At 42.6% G+C, this 24774-nt stretch overlaps 1 long non-coding RNA gene across 1 annotated transcript; it reads right to left on the bottom strand.

The window, feature by feature from the left end:
* Positions 1 to 4090: 4090 nt before the first annotated feature.
* LOC120987170 lies at positions 4091 to 6696 on the bottom strand. Its single transcript, XR_005775944.1, has 3 exons — positions 6545 to 6696; positions 5484 to 5489; positions 4091 to 4221 (listed from the first exon to the last, which is right to left on the bottom strand). It is a non-coding gene; the product is annotated as an uncharacterized LOC120987170 (long non-coding RNA).
* Positions 6697 to 24774: the final 18078 nt, after the last annotated feature.

Below are 24774 nucleotides of genomic sequence, written 5' to 3'. Positions count from 1 at the left end.
ATCAGCCTGTAGTGTGTTTTTCCACTTTAATTTTGAGTGTGACTCCAAATCCAGACCTCCATGGGTTGAAAAATTTGATTTCCATTTTTTTATTTTTGTGTGATTTTGTTGTCAGCACATTCAACTATGTAAGAACAAAGTATTTCAGAAGAATATTAAACTAATTCAGATCTAGGATGTGTTATTTTTGTGTTCCCTTTATTTTTTTGAGCAGTGTATATTGAAACCATCACCATGGAATCTTGCATTTTTGCTGTGCACCTATGCAAAAGTATGTCATGCCAGATCATTTCATCATCTTTACATTAAATGTTAAAATACACGGTAAGGACAGATATGCTACAATGTAATACATTTCTGCTAATGCTATAGTAGTGGTCAATAAACTTATGTTCACCTCTGTAAATCAAATAACTATAATTCTGCTACAATTTGAAGTAGCTTTGTGAAGACACTGCATTACTTATACTAATTCACAGCCTGTATTTTAGTTCAGAGCTGCATTTACAATTGTCCAGGCCTCAGAGCTGAGATCTATAAATATACATTGCTGTCTTAGGGCTCTTTCACACCTGCGTTGTTGTGTTCCGGCATAGAGTTCCGTCGTCGGGGCTCTATGCCGGAAGAATCCTGATCAGGATTATCCTAATGCATTCTGAATGGAGAGAAATCCGTTCAGGATGCATCAGGATGTCTTCAGTTCCGGAACGGAACGTTTTTTGGCCGGAGAAAATACCGCAGCATGCTGCGCTTTTTGCTCCGGCCAAAAATCCGGAACACTTGCCGCAAGGCCGGATCCGGAATTAATGCCCATTGAAAGGCATTGATCCGGATCCGGCCTTAAGCTAAACGTCGTTTCGGCGCATTGCCGGAGCCGACATTTAGCTTTTTCAGAGTGGTTACCATGGCTGCCGGGACGCTAAAGTCCTGGCAGCCATGGTAAAGTGTAGTGGGGAGCGGGGAGCAGTGTACTTACCGTTCGTGCGGCTCCCCGGGCGCTCCAGAGTGACGTCAGGGCGCCCCAAGCGCATGGATCATGTGATCACATGGATCACGTCATCCATGCGCATGGGGCGCTCTGACGTCATTCTGGAGCGCCCGGGGAGCCGCACGGACGGTAAGTACACTGCTCCCCCGCTCCCCACTACTACTATGGCAGCCAGGACTTTAATAGCGTCCTGGGTGCCATAGTAACACTGAACGCATTTGGAAGACGGTTCCGTCTTCAAATGCTTTCAGTACACTTGCGTTTTTCCGGATCCGGAGTGTAATTCCGGCAAGTGGAGTACACGCCGGATCCGGACAACGCAAGTGTGAAAGAGGCCTTAATACTTGCACAGAGCACACGCGTGATTGGCACTCTGGGAAGAGTACTTTTTACACCATACATTTCTCAGGCAAGTAGAACTGCATCGCTGTATCTTGGATGTCAAAATATCTATAAGTAAATGGAATATACAGATGCATGACTATAGAATTATAGTGTTGATCGCGAATATTCTAATCGCAAATTTTTATTGCGAATATCGGCACTTCGAGAATTGTACCACATGTAGTATATAGTGCTATATCTTCGTAATCGTGAATATTCTAGATTTTTTTTCATCAGTAATCTCCCTTCTTGCTTGTGGGCCAATGAGAAGGCTGCAATATATTTATCTGAGCTTAGCAACATCCCTAGCAACCAATAGGAAAGTTGCCTACCCCTTACTATATAAGAACCTCCCCAGCAGCCATTTTCTGGAGTTCTGAGAGTGAGAGCAGTGACATTGCTGTGCTCTGTGCTTTCATCTGGATCCTATTCCTTATCCAATTACATTAGATAGATAGTTAGTTAGCTCATATATAATACAGATAGTTAGTAGGATATAGTGTAGGTTAGATAGTGATATAGTGTAGCTGATATAGTGTAGGTTAGATAGTGATATAGTGTAGCTGATGGGTTCCAGTGCAGGGTGTTAGGTAGTGTGATAGGAATTACTGTACTGTGCATTTTCTCCAGTCTCAGGAAAATTCTAGCAGCTTGAAAAATGTAGCAAAAGTGAGCCATGCCTGTATTACGCGGGCAATACGCTCATATTACATTGCCAATTTTAGCAATCAAGAAAATAATGACTGGAGATCATAAATTCTATAATTTGCCAATTTGATGCAAATATCAGGCAAAAAATTCGTTAAATATCGCAAAAACAAATATTGCCCATGCTGATCAGCACTATAGAATTATAGCATAAGAATAAAATTCCAGCATATCTTGTAGATTGTAAGCCCTCACGGGCAGGTCCATCTCTCGTTCTGTACTAGTTTGTAACTTGTCTTGTTTATGCTTTTAGTACAATTGTCTGTATTATGTATGTATATGCCTTATCATATGTACAGCGCTTTAATAGCAATAATAATAATTATAATATGAAAAGATTTGCCATATTGTATCTGCTGATGAATCCATCCAATTCTGCAAGCGCTAAACATTCACCAGACCATACAAATGTACAGAATTACCATAAATAGTGCAATAGAGCATATGTTGCTATCTGAACCTCCACACGTTTATATGGGACCCCTGTAATATATCAAGTAGACATTTGTATCCAGTATTGATACAGTGTTTCGAATGCATGTGATAACAGAGTTTTACTTAGAATGCTGCACTCTCTAAGACACCTCCTCGGAGATTCACTGCCCTGTTTGATATTCTGAACATGCATTTTATGGAAAAGTTTGTACAGCAGTCAGGGACGTTCTGCAACAAATATTCCTAGATGCTTTTGTGAACCGTGTGTCAGGAATCTAAATTCTATGTACACTGGTAAGAAAGAAAATCATTATTCAATTCCCAGAAGTGTTTTTATAGCAAAGTGCAGCAGATCATTAATACCATTAACCCTTCAGACCTCCCAAAAGCATTGTACAGCTCTCTTATACTGTACCACAGGTTTAAGAGTCTGGGATGGTGTCAGTTTATGAGCTGTAAATCTTGTTTTCCTGCTATAGGCTGCATACATTAGTCTTTAAGTCACCACTGGGCACAATTAACTTGGCATAGAAAGAGAAGCGCTGCCCAAAGCTTTATATAGGCCCTATACTATCCGGGGATGTCTGTGGTTATTATATGAAACAGATGTGTAAGTCTTCTTGTTGAAACTAAACTGTAAATACCTCGGGCACATTCATTACAAATGCAATACATGTAGGCCATGTGGTCCTTCTTATTCAAGGGATTATTCTACAGAATGGCCTTTCTGGAAATAGGTCACACGGTGGGTCCAATTATGTTTGTAATGTATAGGGACATTTTGATATCAGAAGAATACAGTGGGGCAAAAAAGTATTTAGTCAGCCACCAATTGTGCAAGTTCTCCCACTTAAAAAGATGAGAGAGGCCTGTAATTTTCATCATAGGTATACCTCAACTATATACAAAAAAAGTTAAAGAGCAGCACACAAACAATCAGCGGTGCAATACCTTCAAAAGACCAAGGTCCAAGGTCTAGCTACGTATTCCAAAAAAGAGCAAAGGCAGCACACTTATATCCGTGAAAAAAAGGTGGGTAATTTATTAAGCCATGTGATAGCAGCGTTTCAGCTCTCTCTATGGAGCCTTTGTCAAGCCATGTTACAATGTGCAAAGTCAAGTATATAGCCTTGTGAGGATGGATGCCATCGCTAGAGTGATCCAGGAGAGGGATAGAGATGCAAGGTCACGTAACAGTGACACTGTCATCTTCTTGGCCCAATAGGGTACATTGCCCCCAGCCAGGTGACCCCTGGGGGGTGACTCTGTGCCCCCTGGATGAGAATGTGGCCGTGAGTTGGTTTGGTGAGTGGGCCATGACATAATAAACATGGCGAATACATCACCTGAAATAGATTATTAACTAATATAAGGGCTATGATGGAGGGTGATGATGGCGATGTGCAATTAGCCCGATTTGTAATTCTAGCCCGTATTCCTTCTCAAGGTGAACATCATGGATTAAACTGCTTTGTTTTGAATGGCGGTCATGTGCCGCGATCATGTGATCGGAGTAATGCATCCACCTCCTTATGGGCTTGAGCATGCTCAGTTGATTTTCATTACTGGGTCGCCATCTTGGTTGTGGTATCGGATGTCTTTTATATGAAATGTTAATCTTGTGGGATGAGAAGCACTCGACGCCTGCGCAGTATGGTTTTTCTGACGCTGATCAGGTCCTGCCGTCTCGAGCTACATGTGAGACTCTGATAATGAGCTATTTGATTTTAATCACACAATTAACCACACAATTACCACACAATTAACAATTAGTGTGTTTGTTAATGAAGGATATTATATGATATGGATTGTAGTAGACATATTTATTTATGTAATATTAGCACATTGCACTTTATATATGATGGTTTTGGTATTTTCGACAAAGAATCATGTACACATTTGTAAAATCACTCTGGAATTATGTATTTTAAAACAGTTTTTGAGTATATTGACACTTAATCATGTAATCACTATGTTTAATCATGCATGCTATATAAGCCCTTGACTTTGCACATTGTAACATGGCTTGACAAAGGCTCCATAGAGAGAGCTGAAACGTTGCTATCACATGGGTTAATAAATTACCCACCTTTTTTTTACGGATATAAGTGTGCTGCCTTTGCTCTTTTTTGGAATACGTAGCTAGACCTTGGTCCTTGGTCTTTTGAAGGTACAGTATTGCATCGCTGATTGTTTGTGTGCTGCTCTTTAAAGGGATTCTGTCATGAGATTTGAGGCCTATAACCTAAACATATGGCCAGGTCCCTACTAATACCCGGAATCCGAAACTGACCTTATTAAATGTGCCTGTGGCTCTATTAGCATATAAAACAGGTTTTTACAACCTGCCACTCACATACCAAATGTGTCCAAGGGAACATCTCATCATGCAGGGTGCCCGGCTGCAGCCATCCCCGTCTGGTGCCCAGCGCCGCCTTCCCACTAGAAATCGCCGCCCTCCCTTTCTATAGAGCCGCCTTCCTCACCTCAGCACCGCCTCCCTCACCTCAGCACCGCCTCCAAAATCGTCCGCTCCCTCAGCCAGATCCCGTGCGGCTGTGAGAGGATGGCTGCAATAGGGCGGTCAAGGCAGGTTTGAGCGAAGTACGCCGGCCGGCACATACGCACTTCGCTCAACGAGGCAGCTGCCAGGAGTCCGCACGGGCGCATCAGGTTATACCAAGTGCGTACGTGCGGGATCTGGCTGAGGAGAGCGGACGATTTCGGAGGCGGCGCTGAGGTGAGGGAGGCGGCGATGAGGTGAGGTAGGCGGCTCTATTGAAACGGAGGGCGGCGATTTCTAGTCGGAAGGCGGCGCTGGGCATCAGACGGAGATGGCTGCAGCCGGGCACCCTGCATGATGAGACGTCCCCTTGGACACATTTGGTACGTGAGTGACAGGTTATAAAAACCAGTTTTATTTTTGTTGGTATGGGTGGGCGCCACAGAGGACCTCATGGCGTTTCACTCTTTTCTCAACGAGATTGATCCGAGTGTCAAGTTCACCTTGATACATTCTAAGGAAAAATTACAATTTCTTGACACAGAGGTTTCCATATGTGGGCATGAGTGTGTCACTGACCTATATGTGAAACCTACAGATAGGAATACACTGTTAAGATGAAAGTCATCATCCATGACCTATGATTAAGTCTCTTCCGTTCAGTCAAATGCTGCGAGTAGCCAGATTAGTAGAAGCTGGTCCAACTAGAGACAAGAGATTATCTGAAATGGCAGCTAAATTTCGCTCCAGAGGATATCCTAAGAGTTTGATATCTGACAGTATATGTAAAACTAAAGAAAGAGTGGTGAATGAAGGCCCAAGGGTACCTAAAATTTCTCCTCCCAGGATTCCATTTATCACTGACTACAGTGTCAATAGTCCACAGGTCTCATCTATTGTCAGGAAACATTGGCAAATGTTGACCAGTGGTTTTGACAATATAGATGAGTTCAAGTCTCCTCTACTTTGCTCTTTTCGCAGAAGTCGTAACTTAGGTGATAAATTAGTCAAGTCAGATGTAGGGTCTTCTAAAGTAAGTTGCAGTACTTATTGTGGCTCTACCCGTAAGGGTTGTTATCCGTGCCACAATTAATTTTGCATTTGGTGTTAATTGCCCCTATATGATACAGAAATAGTCCTTTCTGAATCCTGCTTCTGGTAAAACAATTAGAATTCAACAGTACTTGACGTGTGATTCGAGCTTTGCAATATACTTGTTATCATGTCCGTGTAATCTGTGGTACGTTGGGGAACCTACTTGGGACGTCAAAACACGCCTAAACCAGCACAGGTACACGATTAGGAAACAGAAGTTGGACTTACCCGTGTCCAAACACTTCAAAGATGCAGGACACATGGAGCATGATCTAAGATTTAGAATATTAGAACAAGTATCAATGTCCAGAAGGGGTGGAATTAGGATTATGCGTTTAAAAAGGAGAGAGTTATATTGGATTTTTGAGCTACAGACTCTTAAACCTAAGGTAATATGAACATCTCCGCTCTCTCTCAGCTACATGTGAGACTCTGATAATGAGCTATTTGATTTTAACCACACAATTATGTATACCTGTGATTGGATGCTTGTTAATGAAGGATATTATATGATATGGATTGTAGTACACATATTTATTTATGTAATATTAGCACATTGCACTTTATATATGATGGTTTTGGCATTTTCGACAAAGAATCATGTACACATTTGTGAAATCACTCTGGAATTATGTATTGTAAAACTGTTTTTGAGTATATTGACACTTAATCATATAATCACTATGTTTAATCAGGTATGCTGTATAAGCACTTGAGTTTGCACATTGTAACATGGCTATACCTCAACTATGAGAGACATAATGAGAAAAAAGAAATCCAGAATATCTAATTGTCTGATTTTTAAAGAATTTTTTTGCATATTATGGTGGAAAATAAGTATTTGATCAATAACAAAAGTTCATCTCAATACTTTGTTATATACCCTTTGTTGGCAATGACAGAGGTCAAACGTTTTCTGTAAGTCTTCATAAGGTTTTCACACACTTTTGCTGGTATTTTGGCCCATTCCTCCATGCAGATCTCCTCTAGAGCAGTGATGTTTTAGGGCTGTCGCTGGGCAACACGGACTTTCAACTCCCTCCAAAGGTTTTCTATGGGGTTGAGATCTGGAGACTTGCTAGGCCACTCCAGGACCTTGAAATGCTTCTTACGAAGCCACTCCTTTGTTGCCCGGGCGGTGTGTTTGGGATCATTGTCATGCTGAAAGACCCAGCCACGTTTCATCTTCAATGCCCTTGCTGATGGAAGGAGGTTTTCACTCAAAATCTCACGATACATGGTCCCATTCATTCTTTCATTTACACGGATCAGTCGTCCTGGTCCCTTTGCAGAAAAATAGCCCCAAAGCATGATGTTTCCACCCACATGCTTCACAGTAGGTATGGTGTTCTTTGGATGCAACTCAGCATTCTTTCTCCTCCAAACACGACGAGTTGAGTTTTTACCAAAAAGTTCTTCTTTGGTCTCATCTGACCATATGACATTCTCCCAATCCTCTTCTGGATCATCCAAATGCTCTGTGGCAAACTTCAGACGGGTCCGGACATGTACTGGCTTAAGCAGGAGGACACGTCTGGCACTGCAGGATTTGTGTCTCTGGCGGCGTAGTGTGTTACTGATGGTAGCCTTTGTTACTTTGGTCCCAGCTCTCTGCAGGTCATTCACTAGGTCCCCCTGTGTGGTTCTGGGATTTTTGCTCACTGTTCTTGTAATCATTTTGACCCCACGGGGTGAGATCTTGCGTGGAGCCCCAGATCGAGGGAGATTATCAGTGGTCTTGTATGTCTTCCATTTTCTAATAATTGCTCCCACAGTTGATTTCTTCACACCAAGCTGCTTGCCTATTGCAGATTTAGTCTTCCAAATAATTTACCAAATAATTCATTAGAAATCCTACAATGTGATTTCCTGTATTCTTCCCCCCATTCTGTCTCTCATAGTTGAAGTGCATCTATGATGAAAATTACAGGCCTCTCTCATCTTTTTAAGTGGGAGAACTTGCACAATTGGTGGCTGACTAAATACTTCTTTGCCCCACAGTCATGTTATAGCTTATAACTAGATATTATCTACTTAAAAACAGTATAGTTTTTTGCCACTACAATGCTTTACTCATCATGTATGAATCCTGGTTACAGCATGTATTATAGTGTGAAGCTACATTCACAACTGCTTTTAGAAACAGCCAACAAGATCCATAGACACACCAATAGCAGATCTGAGCATGCAAACCATACACTTCATACAAAGAATGTTGGAATATTATTCATTTCGGATGCCACCCTGGACCAGGTGTTATTTTCTGCCATTTTTCTACCTTGGGAGGGGGGGGGGGGAGGGACTGGCTGTTCTTAAAGGAAATCTGTCACCACATGCCTGAATATCTATCCAAATTTTTTTTTTGATGTGTGCTTTCCAGCTGATCTCAACATACTTTGCCTCATCTCAATTGGTGGCCTTACTGCAGAGGTATTCACATTTTATTTTATGCAGATGATCTCCTTGGGTCAACTAGGGCATTGCCAATGCACCTAATGCTCCACTAACTTTTCCTGCTGGCCGTGGGGCCAAGCAGTATCAACGTAATTGTGCCTGGCTATAAGTCTGGCACTTATGCATTCTCTTCATGGATAGGTTTTTGCACAGTACAAGCCTAAATCATGAAGGGCAGAAAAATGTGTACTGCACATACTCTGATGAAGTCACTCTGCACCCGGAAGAAGTGATTGTCCAGCACAGATACCCTCTGCCTGGAAAGATTCAGGGCTGTACTGTGTGTGCACCAATCCTCAAGGCAAACACGCAGGTGCGAGAGTTTGGGGCCAGGCATGATTATGTCAACACTGCCTGGCCCTGTCACTCACAGCGGGGGAAATAGTTAGCAAGGAAAGTGAGTAGAGCTTTAGGTGCAACAGCAACCCCCTCATTGCAGCAAGGAGCTCATCTTCGTAAAATAAAAATATGAATACCTCTGCAGTGGGCCTGCCAGTCAAGATGGGCATAGTGTGTTGAAATTAACTGGCAAGTGCACATGTGAAAAGTAATTTGGGTTCATATGCAGGCATGTGGTGACAGCAGGGCCGGGCCCTAGGCAGACGAGGCAAAATCCCCCCCTCCCCCACCCTAATCAAGAGATTTAGACATACTTTAAAAGAAATAGTTGCAGGAATAAGAAAAGTAAACCCAGTGACTTACAGTTGACTTCTTCACTGATTTGAGGCATTCACTTTCCTTTTCTTTTTCGTTTGGTCCAGACCACCATGACGATTTCTCCTGAAGACTGCAGAGTTCACTGCGCAGGCATCTTTAGCCAGGGCTGTGCAGTCCCCACTGCTGCATAAGAAGTCATCAGGATTAACAAATGTCACATGATAGATAGGGCTTCTTACAGACTACCTCCTTTAACACTGCCATCCTGTAGTATCCACCAAAACTCTGCCTGATGCTGCCCTGTGTGCCCACATTACTGTATCAACAGTGCTGCCAATGACCTGAAATACCGTACTGCTAAAATAAAAGTGCCCAATGATGGGCCCCAAACCTCAGACCAGAATTCAAAATGAATAGGATTGTTCAGCTATGTAGTTTTATAAACTGCGTGTTATAAAATAATAAAAGGAGTGATACCTTATTGATCCCCGTCGCTCACTTCCCAGTGACTTCCTGCAGTGGTCACCTGTCCAAGTTGATAAAAACTTGAAAGTACAGAAACCAGTAAGGACGCAGGAAGCAGAGGAAGGAGAGCGGTGGGGGATCAGAAAGGCATCACTACTTTTATTATTTTATAACAGTCTAATCAGGCTTCAAAAATAAATTTTACATAACTGGACAACCTCTTCTTAATACAGACCCCAGATGAGACCCCAAAATTAATACAGATCTCCGGACAGACCCCAAAATAAATACAGACCTCCAGACAGACCCCCAAATGAATAAAGACCTTGTGACAGACCCAAAAATTAACACAGAACCATAGACCTCAAAACTAATAAAGACCTCCAGATTGAACCCCAAAATGAATACAGACCACAGTTAAGCCCACAAATACAGACCCCAGATCTGATGCCATATTCATCGCCCCAGTTATACCAGTACACATTTTCCGTTATACGGACGCCATCCGTGTTTTGCGGATCTGCAATTTGTGGACCGCAATACCCACAACGGTCGTGTGCATGTTTTTAGTATATCATATGTACCATGGTATACTGTATATAAAGATTAACTGTAATTATTGGTATCTGAAAAGGTGTTTGGGACATATATTGGCAGGAAAATGTATATAGCTTATTACCCTACCATTACCCTCCACTCATAAATGCAGACCTCAGAGCAGACAAACATAAAAAAAACAATTACTCACCTCTCCTCATGTGCTCTGGGCACCGGCGCTGCTCCTGCTCCACTGCGCTCCTGCTCCAGACATCGCACAGCGTCAGGTCATAGTGTGTGCAGACGCATGTTACCCAGTCAGGATGATACAGTGAAGCGCAGGCAGCGCCCGGACAGGAATAGCACCAGGAGGGGAATGGGGAGTTAAAGCCAGCGTTAGTGCCGATACCCTGACACTGGACCTCTTTTAATAATGCTTCCACAAAGGAAATAAAATTGCATCCCCTCAGATGGATGGCAAGGTGGTGTCCTAGGTGGGTGCCTACCTTCACCTACCCGGCGTCCTGGCCCTGGGTGACAGATTCCCTTGAAGGAGACCAGCTGTGTGTGGAGCAATGCTCCATGGGTAAATAATATTCAAAGAGGTATCTCCCGGAAGAAAGAACCATCTGGCTACTGCCACCTTTTGGTAGTGACACTTTTCTAAATAGAGAGAATTGTGGTTGTCCAATTCTATTACATTTCATTTTTAATAATTTACAATCGTGTAAAATATGAAACAGAGTAATAGTCACCTTACCAATCCCCTGCCATTTCAGTGCTGATGCTACCCTGTTCTCAGACCAGTCTCTGTTGTTCCTGCTTCAGAGATGACATGGCATGTATGACTGCAGCCAGTAACTAGCCTCAATGGTGACCACAGCAGTGTCAGCATATCACTGTTACACTAAGTGATTGGCTGCATCAGTGATTGGGGCAGGAAGAATAGAGCTGAGACATCTCCACTGCGGATATCAGATCATCACTGGTCTCCACTCCCTGGTCCAGTCTTGATATATTGATATACAGGAAACAACAGGAAATTCCAGCCAAGCCAATAACTGGATGCAGCTGTGATCAGCTTCAGAAAGTGATTGTGTAATGACCCAGAGTGCCATTACCACTCCGCACCCCGCTACTGTCTCCTATGGACTAACACAGCGTCATCTTATGCATTTATTGCAGGTCCTATACAATGTGCATTGCTATTCCTATGTAACTGTTAATGTTCATGTAATGTACCTGGTTCACCAGAAGGTGGCAGAAAGCATGGCAGAACTACATTTGCAGAGGATGGAACCTTCTTTCCATTCGCTTCTCTCCCTCGGGATGAGTTTAGTTAGTTAGAGGTCAGTGGAGAGTACCCCATGCTTTGGGAAGGAAGCAGCGTCTGCTGGACGTGTCCTGCCTAAGCCAGCTAGAGCATCTTCAGCTCTGCTGGACACAGAGGCCAAAGCCCGAAGCCTCTGAAGCCAGGAGGTATAAATTCCCTGGTATTAATCTAGAGACAGACTACAGAGAGAAGTTGCAGCATAAAGAAAGAAGCAAAGTTTATACAGTAAGCTTGTCAGCACAGCAGAGCCAAGGAGCAACAGATGTAGCAAAGTTGAGTTTGTTTGCCTGCCAGAGTTAATGCTAAAGCCTGCTGGGAACCAAGACAAAGCCTGAAACTGTTGGACAAACATTTATTCAAGTAAAGCTGTTATTGAACTTCATCACAAGGTCTGGTCTAAATTTATTTCTTCAAATCCCTAGAATATTTCCCCTATTTGCTCTGCTTCGGACGACAACGTCTGGGTTCCAGCGTATCCAGGTAGGAGCACCGTGACACGTTCACCAACATTAAGGGACATTTAGGCCACCCTACACCACTCTGACATTCCTACACCTGAGTACCATCTACTACGCAACTAAAAAGGGGCCCTGTGCCCTTGTTGCTTCACTGCAACTGGCGTCACGAAAATCATTTACTTTAAGGGACCCCTAGCCATCGCCGTGCGTCGCAATTGGCAGAGTGGGCATTTTCTGCCATTTCCCATGTGTCAAGACTAGACCAAGAAGCAGAGACCAGCAGACACCCAGTAAACATTGCAAAAATGCCAGTAGTGGATCAATGAGGTGAGTAATGCTTATATTATTTTTTAACACATTATGCCCCTTTTCAAAAACATTTTATCCTGCCTGAAAACCCTTTAAATATGATATATTTTACATGAATTGAAATATAGAATCATTATTTTCTAGTGTGATAAGACACCAATCTTTGAGCACAGTTCTATAAAATGTGACAAACTGATCCATAATTTAGTGATTACCACAGAGCAAATTAGTTCATGCATACAACAAAGTTGAAAAAAAACATGCCCAACAAGGTCATACTCTCTCAGAACTAGCCAGTGGGCTACAAGAAGGCAAAATAAACCTAGATAATTGAGGTCAAGCTTTCTTTACAGTAGATATGAGCAAACCTCTTCAAGTTTGTAATGTGTCCCATTAGTCTAATTTTCAATTTCTAAATTACACAAATAAAATATGCTGCAATTGGCCAGAACATTGGTCTATGACACTTTGAGGTTAATAGGACTAGATCCATGCCTCTGTTTATACAGACACATGTGTTTATACACAATGTCAGAGGAAACAGTGGCTTGTTGGGACCAAGCATCCAAAAATCCTGCATGCCTGCCTGTATTTATACACACACATGTTAATTGTCAGAATAGGCAGTGGCTTGTTCTGAATAAGGGTACTTTCACACTTGCGTTGTTTGATTCCGGCAGGCAGTTCCATTGCCTGAACTGACTGCCTGATCAGGCAAACTGTATGCAAACAGATGTCATTTTTTTCTGACTGATCAGGATCCTGATCAGTCTGAAAAATGCCTGATCAGTCAGAAAAATGCATTGCAATACCGGATCCGTTTTTCCGGTGTCATCAGGCAAAACGGATCCGGTATTTTTTTCCCCTCATTTTTAAAGGTCTGCGCATGCGCAGACCGGAAGGACGGATCCAGTATTCCGGTATTTTGAATGCCGGATCCGGCACTAATACATTCCTATGAAAAAAAATGCCGGATCCGGCATTCAGGCAAGTCTTCAGTTTTTTTCGCCGGAGATAAAACCGTAGCATGCTACGGTTTTCTCTTTTGCCTGATCAGTCAAAATGACTGAACTGAAGACATCCTGATGCATCCTGAACGGATTGCTCTCCATTCAGAATGCATGGGGATATGCCTGATCAGTTCTTTTCCGGTATAGAGCCCCTAGGACGGAACTCTATGCCGGAAAAGAAAACCGCTAATGTGAAAGTAGCCTAAGCCTGGAGAAATTCTTCTTTTTATTTGGAAGCAGCAGCAGTACAGTTGGATGTACAAAGAGTACGTTCTGTAGGGGTAATAGTTGCAGCAATAGTAGTGGCAACATTAGCAGCAAAGGATGGAACAGACAAGGCAGTAGGAGTGTGTCTGTCTGTGTAAGAGGTAGTAGTATAGTAGTGGCGAGTGTGTAGGGGTAAATGAAGTGGCAGTAGGGAGTAGAAGCTGTAGCAGTGGCAGAAGCAGCAATACAGTACAGAACATGATGGTAGGCAGGCAGACAGCGGCAGTGGCATGATGGGGCACCATCAGTAATGTCAGATTTACTCATCCGCCTCAGTCGTAGGGGTGTGAAAATCCTTGTGGATCCATGCCTGATTCAATTTGATAAAAGTTTTGTACACTGGAGGATGGACAAGACAGTAAAGAGAGCAACATGTGCTAGTTCTGGCCACGGTTTCAATCTGCTTCACCAGAACTCCATGGGATCAGGGAAAAGGGTATGTGCTGGGGAAAGGCCACAGTCATTTAGAAAACAAGACAATTCAAATAAATAAATAAATGAACAGCTAAGCAGAAGCACAAATATCATGCAGCAGAATTTAATTTTGGTGAAGATTCTGACCTGCATCACATTTCCACATTGACGAGACAAATTTTACAGATGCCTGCCTGGCAAAAAGTCCAACTAATGGCATACAGAAGAATTCAATTTTAGAGAAGAATCAAATTATTCTTTAGGACATTGGAGAAGGTGCGTAACTGCACTACTACGGACACCAGGCCAAAAGTCCAAGATATGACATATGGCTGCCAAAAAGAAGCCCGGGAGAAGGACAGACGTGTTCTGATTCAGAATGCTGGCCAGGTACCTATGTGTCTGAATGCCCAATGCTATTAATCCTACAGATCTTGCACATGGCTGTGGTTTGGTGTACCGGCCTTGTGGAGAAAAACCACCATATAGTAGATAAACACACAGAGCTAGTAGTAACCAAGCTTGGCCTAGGTCTGGCACATTTGGAGCCTGTGCACACAGTATCAGCGGCATAACCAGTTTTCGAGCTGACCACAATAGAAGCGGATCTGGCCCCGCCAGTTCTTTTGGAGGTTTTGGATGTACGTTGCCTCCACTCTTAATTGCTTCTGCTTCCACAACCCCCACCTGTTTGTCTCTTCGTCTTCCTCCTCATCACCCCAATCTGGGCCCCAGGACCTGACTAACACAATCATCATCATAGTCCTCACCCTCTTGCTACTTCTATTAAACTGTGATATGCCATTGTGGACTTCTTGGCACCTTTCTCAATTCCCTGCTCTGTATTTGCTCCTAGTGCCACTGTCACTACCCCTACTGCCGCCACCGTGTCTACAAGTTCCACTATGCATGTGGTCCCCCTGCCTCCATCTGAACCCCCTTCTCATGGCAGTCCACGTGCTAATGCTTCTTACACAACTCATCAACAGGAAGACTCTCTTGAGTATCGTCCATAGTGCATGGGGTTTTATTGACATCTTCTTAGGTAAAAAGAGGGCACCCCACTAGGAGGGGCTGTGAAGACAGAGAGGCTGCAACTGAAAGGCTTTTCTGGGGTTGCAAGAAAGAGAAGCAGGAGGAATACTGTGACCCCCTGGCTCCAAGGCACAATGTCACACTCAGAGGTGACATCCACATTATCCTGCTGTGACTGAGAGGAGAAGTGAGCCATTCAGTTCACAATCTCATCCACTTAATAATAATGTGGCTCCTTCTGGAAGCCAGAGAGAACTGTGGCCTGCTGCTGCTGCTGCTACTACTACTCAGTGGTGTATCTTGGTTTTGTGCTGCCCTAGGCGACACTAAACTCGGGCACCCCCCCTAATATAAATTTGACCCACCCCTTCCTGTCATGGCCAAACCCCTTCCTTTGTAAACCCCACCCATTCCTCTTTAGGCTCCACCCTTTCCTGTTTTGCATAACAATATTAAGAAATTTATTGCGATAACGATATATATCGCGATAAATACCCGTTTAAAAGAAAAAAAAACACAAGGAGACATTATACTGTATGGGGCAGCCTCAAGGAGACGTTATACTGTATGGGGCAGCCTCAAGGAGACGTTATACTGTATGGGGCAGCCTCAAGGAGACGTTATACTGTATGGGGCAGCCACAAGGAGATGTTGTACTGCATGGGGCATCCTCAAGGAGACGTTGTACTGCATGGGGCAGCCTCAAGGAGACCTTATACCGTATGGGGGCAGCCTCAAGGAGATGTTATACTGTATGGGGCAGCCTCAAGGAGACCTTATACTGTATGGGGCAGCCTCAAGGAGACCTTATACTGTATGGGGGCAGCCTCAAGAAGACCTTATACCGTATGGGGGCAGCCTCAAGGAGATGTTATACTGTATGGGGCAGCCTCAAGGAGACCTTATACTGTATGGGGCAGCCTCAAGGAGACCTTATACTGTATGGGGAAGCCTCAGGGAGACGTTATACTGTATAGGGCAGCCTCAAGGAGACGTTAGACCGTATGGGGCAGCCTCAAGGAGACGTTATACTGTATGGGGCACTGGGGCAGCCACAAGGAGACGTTATACTGTATGGGGGGCGGGGGCAGCCACAAGGAGACACTAAACTGTATGGGGGATTGGGGGCTGCCCGGCTGCCACAAGCAAATAGTGCACTGTGTCTGTGTCATAAATAAAGGTGGGATGTCACATGTCAGACTGTCTATGGTGACCCTGGCCTCTCCTCGAGGCTGCCCCAGGCCATACAGTCTGTATGGGGCAGCCTCAAGAAGAGGCCAGGGCCACTATAGACAGTCTGACATGTGACATCCCACCTTTATTTATGAGTCTCACTCTCACTGTGCACGTGCACTATTTGCTTTTTAACTTTCTTGTCTCACTCACTCCTGTTTTGTTCCTCTGCCTGGACCTGGTCCTGGACACTCCTCGCAGGGTAGGTAGGCCTGGAGTCAGGCAAAATGGCCAACTGTGTGAGGAGGGAGCCGGTCGACCGTCTGGGCAGACTTTTCCCGGCTGGCTGTGGCTGCCGCTTGTGTTGTGAATATTCTGACCCACTGCGCATGCGCAAATAAGACGACTCGGCGCAGGCGGAGCCGGAATTTTCTGCTACTACGGCTCCTACTGCGCTTCGGGCATGCGCACTGGGTCGGACTATTCTGCTACGGGGCCTGCGCCGACAAACCCCCAGCAGAGCCAGTCAGGAGCGGAGGGAAGAGACGCACCTCCCACGTCACTACTGGAAGTGACGTGGGTAGCAAGGCCGGGTAGGTAAAAATTCCGGAAACACCTGGGGTCGGGGGGAGGAGGGAGGAGGAGGGAGGAGGAGGTAAGTGGTAAGTCACTCCTTCACTATGCGGCGCCGGCGATGCTGCCGCTCGCAGCGGTATAGTGAAGGATCGGATCGATCGGCAAGTATTTGTGTACGTTAACTAACTAGGCAAACAAGGCATTTTGCCGCCCCATTGGCAAGTGCCGCCCCAGGCAAATGCCTTGTTTGCCTCGCGATAGATACACCTCTGCTACTACTACTACTACTACTACTACTACCACTACTACTACTGGCCTGACATCTGGTGCTGCTACTGCTGTTTACACTACTACCTACATTCTGACTCTTGGATGAGGAGGCCTATAAATGAAAAGTTAAGGGTTTGGTACAAAGATTATTTAACAGTACTACCAAAATTGCAAGTGCTCTTTCTGTAATTTAAAGAAATGTATTAATGGTTAACTGGTATATAAATTCTGTTATTGCAACACAACATGTTCACTAAAATTGGGGGTTTCAACGCAATACAATACAATGCAATACAATTAATTATAGGCTCACTAGTATATAAATGCTGTTATTGCAGCAGAACACATTCAGTAATAATATGGGTATCTTGACGCAATGCAAGATACCCACTGCATAAATCATATAGAAATTGCCCGTAAAATAGAGTTGAGATGGTATTTAGTTCCAGAAAGCCTGAGTAGGCTTTCTAAAAATCATACTGATGCTTGTTTGCAGAATTGTGGGGCCCCCAGTAGCTTTATTCACATTTGGTGGAGCTGCCCGAAATTGAAGTCCTGGTGGGCAGCAATTTTCCAACTAATAACAGATTTATGTTTTAAACATCTATATATTGGTAGGTGTATATAGGTGTAGATGGGTAACCTACTGAGTACAAACTGCAGCCAGAAGCTTGATAGTGAAATACTGTAAGAGTGATCAGATACCGACATTGGCCGAGATTACTCAGTTGGTGGACAAATATCACTCGCTGGAATTTTGCGGGAATGAGATTTTCAACTGAAAACAAAACCCATGGAAGATTCGGAGTGAGAAATTGTCCCACCCTTCCCCTCTGGCTGGGATAGGGTATTATTCTGCAATTGAAATGAAGAGGTTTTAAGACTCTAGAGTGGAGTCTTTGATTAAGATAGATGTAATATGTTTAAATTTTTCTTCTTCTTTTGTATGATGTAAAATACTAAAACAATAAAAATGTGCTAATGGTTAACAGTAGTGTTGAGCAAATCAAAGTGAATGAAGTGGACTTCGATCCGAATTACTGGAAAAATTTTATTAGTTTTTAAGCCGAATTTCCACAAGCTTCGTGGTAACGAATCAATATTTCCTGAAATGGCTGTAAAAATCAAAAAAATACATACCTCATCCATTTGCTTGTGGAGAGGCCATAGCAGCCACCTTGATTGAAAGAAAACGCCAAATCTTGCGTACGCTGCCGTGTGATGTCATCACGCTGGCTGGGCGCAGTGACGTCATGTAATGACATCAACACATCCACCCAGTGTAATGACATGGTGACGTCATCATGTCAGCTCGAGTGAGATTTATCACGTTTTTCTTAATCCACATGGCTACGATGGCCTCTCCACAAATGGATGAGGTGAGTACATTTTTTTTAACCCTCTGATAGGCTGGATGTGACCCTCAGATCCTGCGATCAGCGTTCAACGCGGTATCTAAAGGGTTCAATGACATGGGGCGGCGCATCCACCGTTCCCCCCACATTGCGCCCGCTACATACAATGAAATGTAATTATTGATGAAGTCATTCATCACAAATCAAATTTCTTTGTGAACTTTGGCGAACCAGGCAAACTTCGCTCATCTCTGTGGTCTCTGTTTTTGCAGCACAATATACATTCACTAATAATGCATGGTATGGTTTTTAGAGAAAAAAAAAGACAAATGCCCAGCATTTGCAGCAAAATCTATGCTGTTAGGGTACTGGCAATAAATTAATGAATTGTAGAAACTTTTTTACAAAAAATGATCTACATTTGTAATGCAGAACCTGCCAGCAAGCTGTACAGATCGACTGGTACCAATCCCTCATTCACTCTCTACGCTTTCTGTAATACATTTCTAAAAATGTTACCAATTATATGTACAATTGTCTCCCTATAATGTTCCTATAGTGTCTCTATATTGTCCCTAGTAACTTATTTGTGTCTGCAATTTTTTTTGGTCAGGCACAGCCACAACAAATCCTATCACATCTACAAATGAGAACCTAATGGTGTCTGGCTCATTCTAAGCAGAAGAGCCTGACTGAGTACTGTCCCCTGATTAGCTGTTCAGACTGCCAGCCTCTAAGCCAATACGGGCAAGCCCCCACACTTCCTTCTAGTGTCATATGATCCTTCATCTTCTTCCTCCCTTTTGTTTTCCCTGTCAAGTTTCACAATAAATGACACCATGTGCCGTTTTTATGGGATTTGTCCAAAGGAAATCATAAAAACTTTAGATTCATTTGGAGGATGAATTCATAATGGGTCCAATTAGTTTGGAATCAATTTGCTCATCTCTACTGCACTTTGATCTAAACAAAAAAGGAAAATGAGAAGCCACATCCAGATGTTCATGAAAAACATTTTACTATTCACCCTGGAAATCACAGTGTTACTGACCTTCATGGAGCCTGTTCTCAACCTTAACATAAATACACAGAACTATTTTTTATGAAGTCTTGCATGTTGCTTTTCAATTTCTCTTTTTGGAGCTTTTGTGGGAACTTTCAGCACTCCTCGTGTGAAGCTCTGCATCATGGATTGTATAGAGTTAGACCCTAGGTTCTCAACTTGTGATACTTGTACCCCAATACAGTACTCGGACTATCCTCACACATGTGTAATACAGTATATGATAATTGCCATGGAGGTATTTTGATTTTATTTGGGTAGGGGGTACTGGGAATACAAATATTGAAAAACACTAACGTAGACAAATTGAACGACTGCATTCACTGGGAATCTAAGGGGGAATTTTTTTAATGCAGTTTTGCTTGAGCCTGCACAATTTGTGTCAAATAAAAAATTTCAAAGATCACACATTGGAGTAGATTTACTATTGAAAATATATGCCCGTTTTTTGGCATGCATAGCAAACTGGCATACATACTTTGCACTGCATTTATCAACACTTTTAAAACTTTGTCTGATCAGGGGTATGGCTTCATGGAAAGATGTGTAGCTTTGCAGAAAAGGGTGCTTGGCTTAAATGCGACACTGTGCGCCAATACATTTGGAGTATTTTGGAGTAAAACTAAGCCGACAAATAGGTGGTGTGAAGTTAGACTAGACTTTCTATAGATGCACAAGATTTGTGCCTCTGTGATGAATCTATTTACACTGCCTTACTATTAGTAAATCTGTCTAATATTCTTTAATAAATTCATTACAAAGAACACTTTTCTAGAGACAGTCCTCCTTATTACAGCGACCCCAGCACTGATGTAATATTGCACATTTTTTGGTGTGCTCCTAATTAGCATCTCTATCCATGTCCACTTTTTCACCCGCTTTTCACAAAGTTGACACAAAAAGTTACACATTTTTGTGCCAAAATAGTGTCAAAATGTTCTACTTTTTTTTTTAAAACTAATTCCTCCCATTGTGTTTGTTTATAGATGGGTGAAGCGCAGATTGTGAAAGCCATGAGAGGCAGCCCCCGCTGGAACATAAAGGGTTAATCTGCGCAGAGTTGACACAGCTGTGGTGAACACAATTAAAATTAATTGCTCTGCACTGAAGTTCCGTTTTCATCGGGTTGATACGTGGACATCAAAATGTTGCTACATTATACTGTTAAAAGGGCTCCCATCTACCATGTGCCTTCTATAATCCTGGTGTCTCCTTATGTGCACACCAAAAAATGTGCAATATTACATCAGTGCTGGGGTCGCTGTAATAAGGAGGACTGTCTCTAGAATTCTAATTGCAACATTATACTTGCAGAATCCCATCTATTCCCAAAACATCTCTTTCCTGAAGGCTTTGGAAGCCATTACGACATTCCACATGGTCTCAAGCTCATTGTTTTTCATCAGGCAGAATGCCATGTTTTTATCATTAAACTTATACACAAGGGAAATTCTATGCTGATCCGACAGGTGTCCCAGGGAAGCATTCCTCCAGCGCTGCAATGAAGTCAGATGGATTTAGGGGAAATTGGCTTGAGTTCCCAATACCTCTCAGCATACACATCTGCAGCAGTTCTGTTCTCAGGTAAGTCAGCTATTTACTGTTGAAACACAAAGAATACAATTGTAATTATCAGACAATGGGCCCCTTGTGCGAGACGAAAACGGGCAGCCTCAGCAGTGAACAATCTTTCTGCATTCAGGAGACATACTATAGTTGTTCTCTCTTCGAGGTCTTCTAGGTGCATGGTTCACTTGAATAGAATACAGTATCAAGAACAATCTGTATCTATGTGTCTGGTGCGACAACGGTGATCCAGAGAACGGGCATACAGTCTGTTTAGTCTTCCAAGACAAATTGCAGCTCTGCTCGGCTTCTTATATAGCTCTTAAGGGAGGCATCTATAAAGGTTTAAAAAAAAAATATGAAAAAGTTAATCCAACCTTTAATTTATGTTGTGTGACATTAACTTATGGGTGTGCCATTTACATGAAGCCACTGGGAGAGTGAGGAAATCCAAGGCAGAATTTTAATGATATATTTACAGGACTTAGAGAACTTAGTGAAATAGGAGTGAAATAATACAACATAGCCACTTTTACAGCTAGAAATAGGTAGCTATAGGGGTGCCTACCAGGCTCAGGAGCCTGCAGAGGCCCAAAGACCTCTCTGCTACATAAGGAGACACCAGGATTATAGAAGGCACATGGTAGATGGGAGCCCTTTTAACAGATTTTGCACTAGGGCACAGGATCTTCAAGCTACGCATCTTCCCAAGAAATAAACTTGCCTGGGCCTGTAATTTAGAGTAGGGTAGTTTACAAATCCATTCTAAAGATTCTGCTACAAAAAGGGGCAGATTTATTAATCCTACAGATGGCGTAGGCAGTCTGTTTAGACCTCCACCAGATTTATCACAGGAGCGCAGGCTGGATGATACATCAGAATTGTGGCGCAGCTTTAGCACTAAATGCTGCATCTTAGATGTGACCCTCTTGCCACAACTCTTTTCTGGTAAGTTACACTCCCTTGTAGAATTACTCAAAAATAGATGCTCCAAATTGAACCAAAAATGCTCCAGTTTGCGATAAATTGTACAAAATGTTGGCACAATTTACAACAGTGTCTAGGTGCATAGACATTAGAAAACGTAGGTCATAGTTTTGTGTTGCACATTTTTTGACCAAAAAAGTTCCAAAAGCTCTTGTGTTTTTGCCCATACACTGTGTAGCCCCCTGTAATGTAATTTCTTCTGTAGAGCGGTATGGGGGAAATGCATTGATACAAAAAACGCCATGCCAAAACCCCATTAAATAAACACACTCCCACTTGCATTTTTCAAGCAGGGCAAAGTGGATGTCTATGGAACAAAAATGCCACACAATGAGGGCAAAAACACTGGAACAAGAGCATCCTGCAATACAAAACTGATTTCACTGAGCTCAAGGGTGAAAAAATGCCACAACAAAAAAAATGTTTGCATGGACTACATTTACTGTTTGCCATAAACTTCCATGTCAGTTATAGAGCTGGTATTTTTTTACTAAAAAACACCAGCCAAAAAAATGCACCAAACAACCCCCCTCCCCTCAATAACGCCAAAAAAAAAAAAAGCTCTATGTGTGGCACCATTCTTAATGTTGCTTGATAATAAACCACATGCCAATTAATCACCATGTTTTTTTTCCTGACAGTTTGAAAAATCTGAGGACCCTACCTCTGTGATAAGTCAGGACACCTATATATTGTATATTGGGCCCAGGCACTCTAACCGCTCAATATATCTAATAAAAATTCCATGAATATTTCTATGTGGAACAATAATCCTTTATATTAAAAAATAAAAAAATCAGGGATTGAATCTAAGGAAAACAATATTTAAGTTGTAACTAAAGAAGCCCCTACCCAAATAAAAAACAAAAAAGATCCAAAAATATGTATATTCTATATGGCGTCTAAGAGCTCATTCACACGACCGTGAAAAACGGACGTGGGATGTCCATTATCAGAACCAATTAAACTTTATGGAACTATTCATATATGAATAGCAGCCCTCAAAAAATAGGAAATGTCTTATTTTTGCCCATTTTCATGGTCAGATGGACCCCACTGAAATCAAGGGGGCTGTTTTGTAAGGCCGTTTAGACAGGAGTTTACATGTTTAATGGCCATTAAAATTGGGTACACTGTGTAAAAAATTGGACTTTTAAGGGTTAAAATAGGAAAAAATGCTCACCTTATATTACACATCAGGGACACTGGAGGCAGCAGTACCTGGAGGCAGCACAACACTGGAGGCAGCAGGACCTGACGCTCCCAGCATTGTAACATCACAAGATGTGTAGATTCAGCACTATAAGTACTGAGGGCACAATGGGGATAAATTCTATATACTATATATACTGTTACTTATACTGGGGGCACAAAAGGGGCCATTACTTATTCTGGGGGAACTAAGGGGGCCATTCTTTATACTGGGGTCGCACTATGGTACCATTGTTTATACTGAGTGGCACCAAGGAGGTAAAATTTTACACTGGGGGCACTATGGGGATCATTATTTATAACGGGGGCAATATGAAGGCCATTCTTTATACTGGGGGCCACTGAATGTCTAGGGGGCAATATAGGAAGTGTTGTGTATACTGAGGGCACTGCAAGGATTGGGATTAAAAAAAAAAAACATGAATTCGTAATTAACAGATGCAAAATGGCCATGAAAAACTGATAATTTATCTGACCTTTTTTTTCCCATTGTTGTATGAATGTATCTTAAGAATTATGTCCAATGGCCCAATATTGCACCTGCTTTTTTGTGCTTTTTTGCTGTAAAAGCTCCAGCTTAGCTGAAAGAATATGAGAATAAAGAATGCTACTGGCGTGTTTGTTAATTAGGTGGCATTTTTGTATTTTTTGCTTCTTTTGAAAAACACAGCATCCTGAAGCTTATGGAGTTTTTTTGCCAATGCCATTAAGAAAACTTTAATGGTAAGACACACTGTCCCAGATTTACTAATATTTCTAAGCTAAAGATCTGTTTACAAAAAGGCGCAAATTGGCACAATCTGGCATATTTAGAGTTTCTACACTTTTTCTGATATGCTCAACAAGGGGGTGAGGCTTAATTGAAAGGGGCATAGCTTCACAAGGAAAGGAGTGGGGCTATGATGTGCTATTTTGCACCATAATTGTGCCACAGTCCTGGCATAAAAATCTGCATCAAAGTAAGTCAACCAATCGTTGGTATAGAGTCAGGAACAAGTGTTTATCCCTGCCCCACACTTATCATTCAGCCTGAGCCCCTGTGATAAATCTGGTGGAGGTCTGGACAGGCTTTCTCTATAGGATTACTAAATCTGGGCCACTGTGTGCAAAAAAAATGGCAGAAATAAACACCACAAAAACCTCAGGTTTTGGCAAAACAAAAATACCAGCACTAATCCTGGTCGGGTTTTCCTGCTGAAAAAAATGCCAGGAAAATTTATTTGTGTGTAAGCACTCTTAAAGGGGTTGTTCCACACAAAATATTCTACAGGTCCAGCACTTGGATCTGAAAACTTTTGTAATTGCATGTAATTAAAAATTTAGCAAAGCCACTGAGTTATTCAATAAAATATATCTGTATAGGGCCACCTAATGTTTGTTTTTTTCTTATTTCTTTGTCCAGCTAACTGAGATGGCCGCACATGCTCAGTTTCATCCTTCAACTACCTCCTGAATTGTGATAGGGAGAGAGCTGCAGCAGAAAAGACACTTCCCTTGAGCTGCCAGCTTGATATAAACAG

The sequence above is a fragment of the Bufo bufo genome, chromosome 1, assembly GCF_905171765.1.
Source record: "Bufo bufo chromosome 1, aBufBuf1.1, whole genome shotgun sequence".
Lineage (NCBI taxonomy): Eukaryota > Metazoa > Chordata > Amphibia > Anura > Bufonidae > Bufo > Bufo bufo.
The sequence above is the reverse complement of the archived record's forward strand: the minus strand, read 5'-3'. Positions and strand labels throughout refer to the sequence as shown.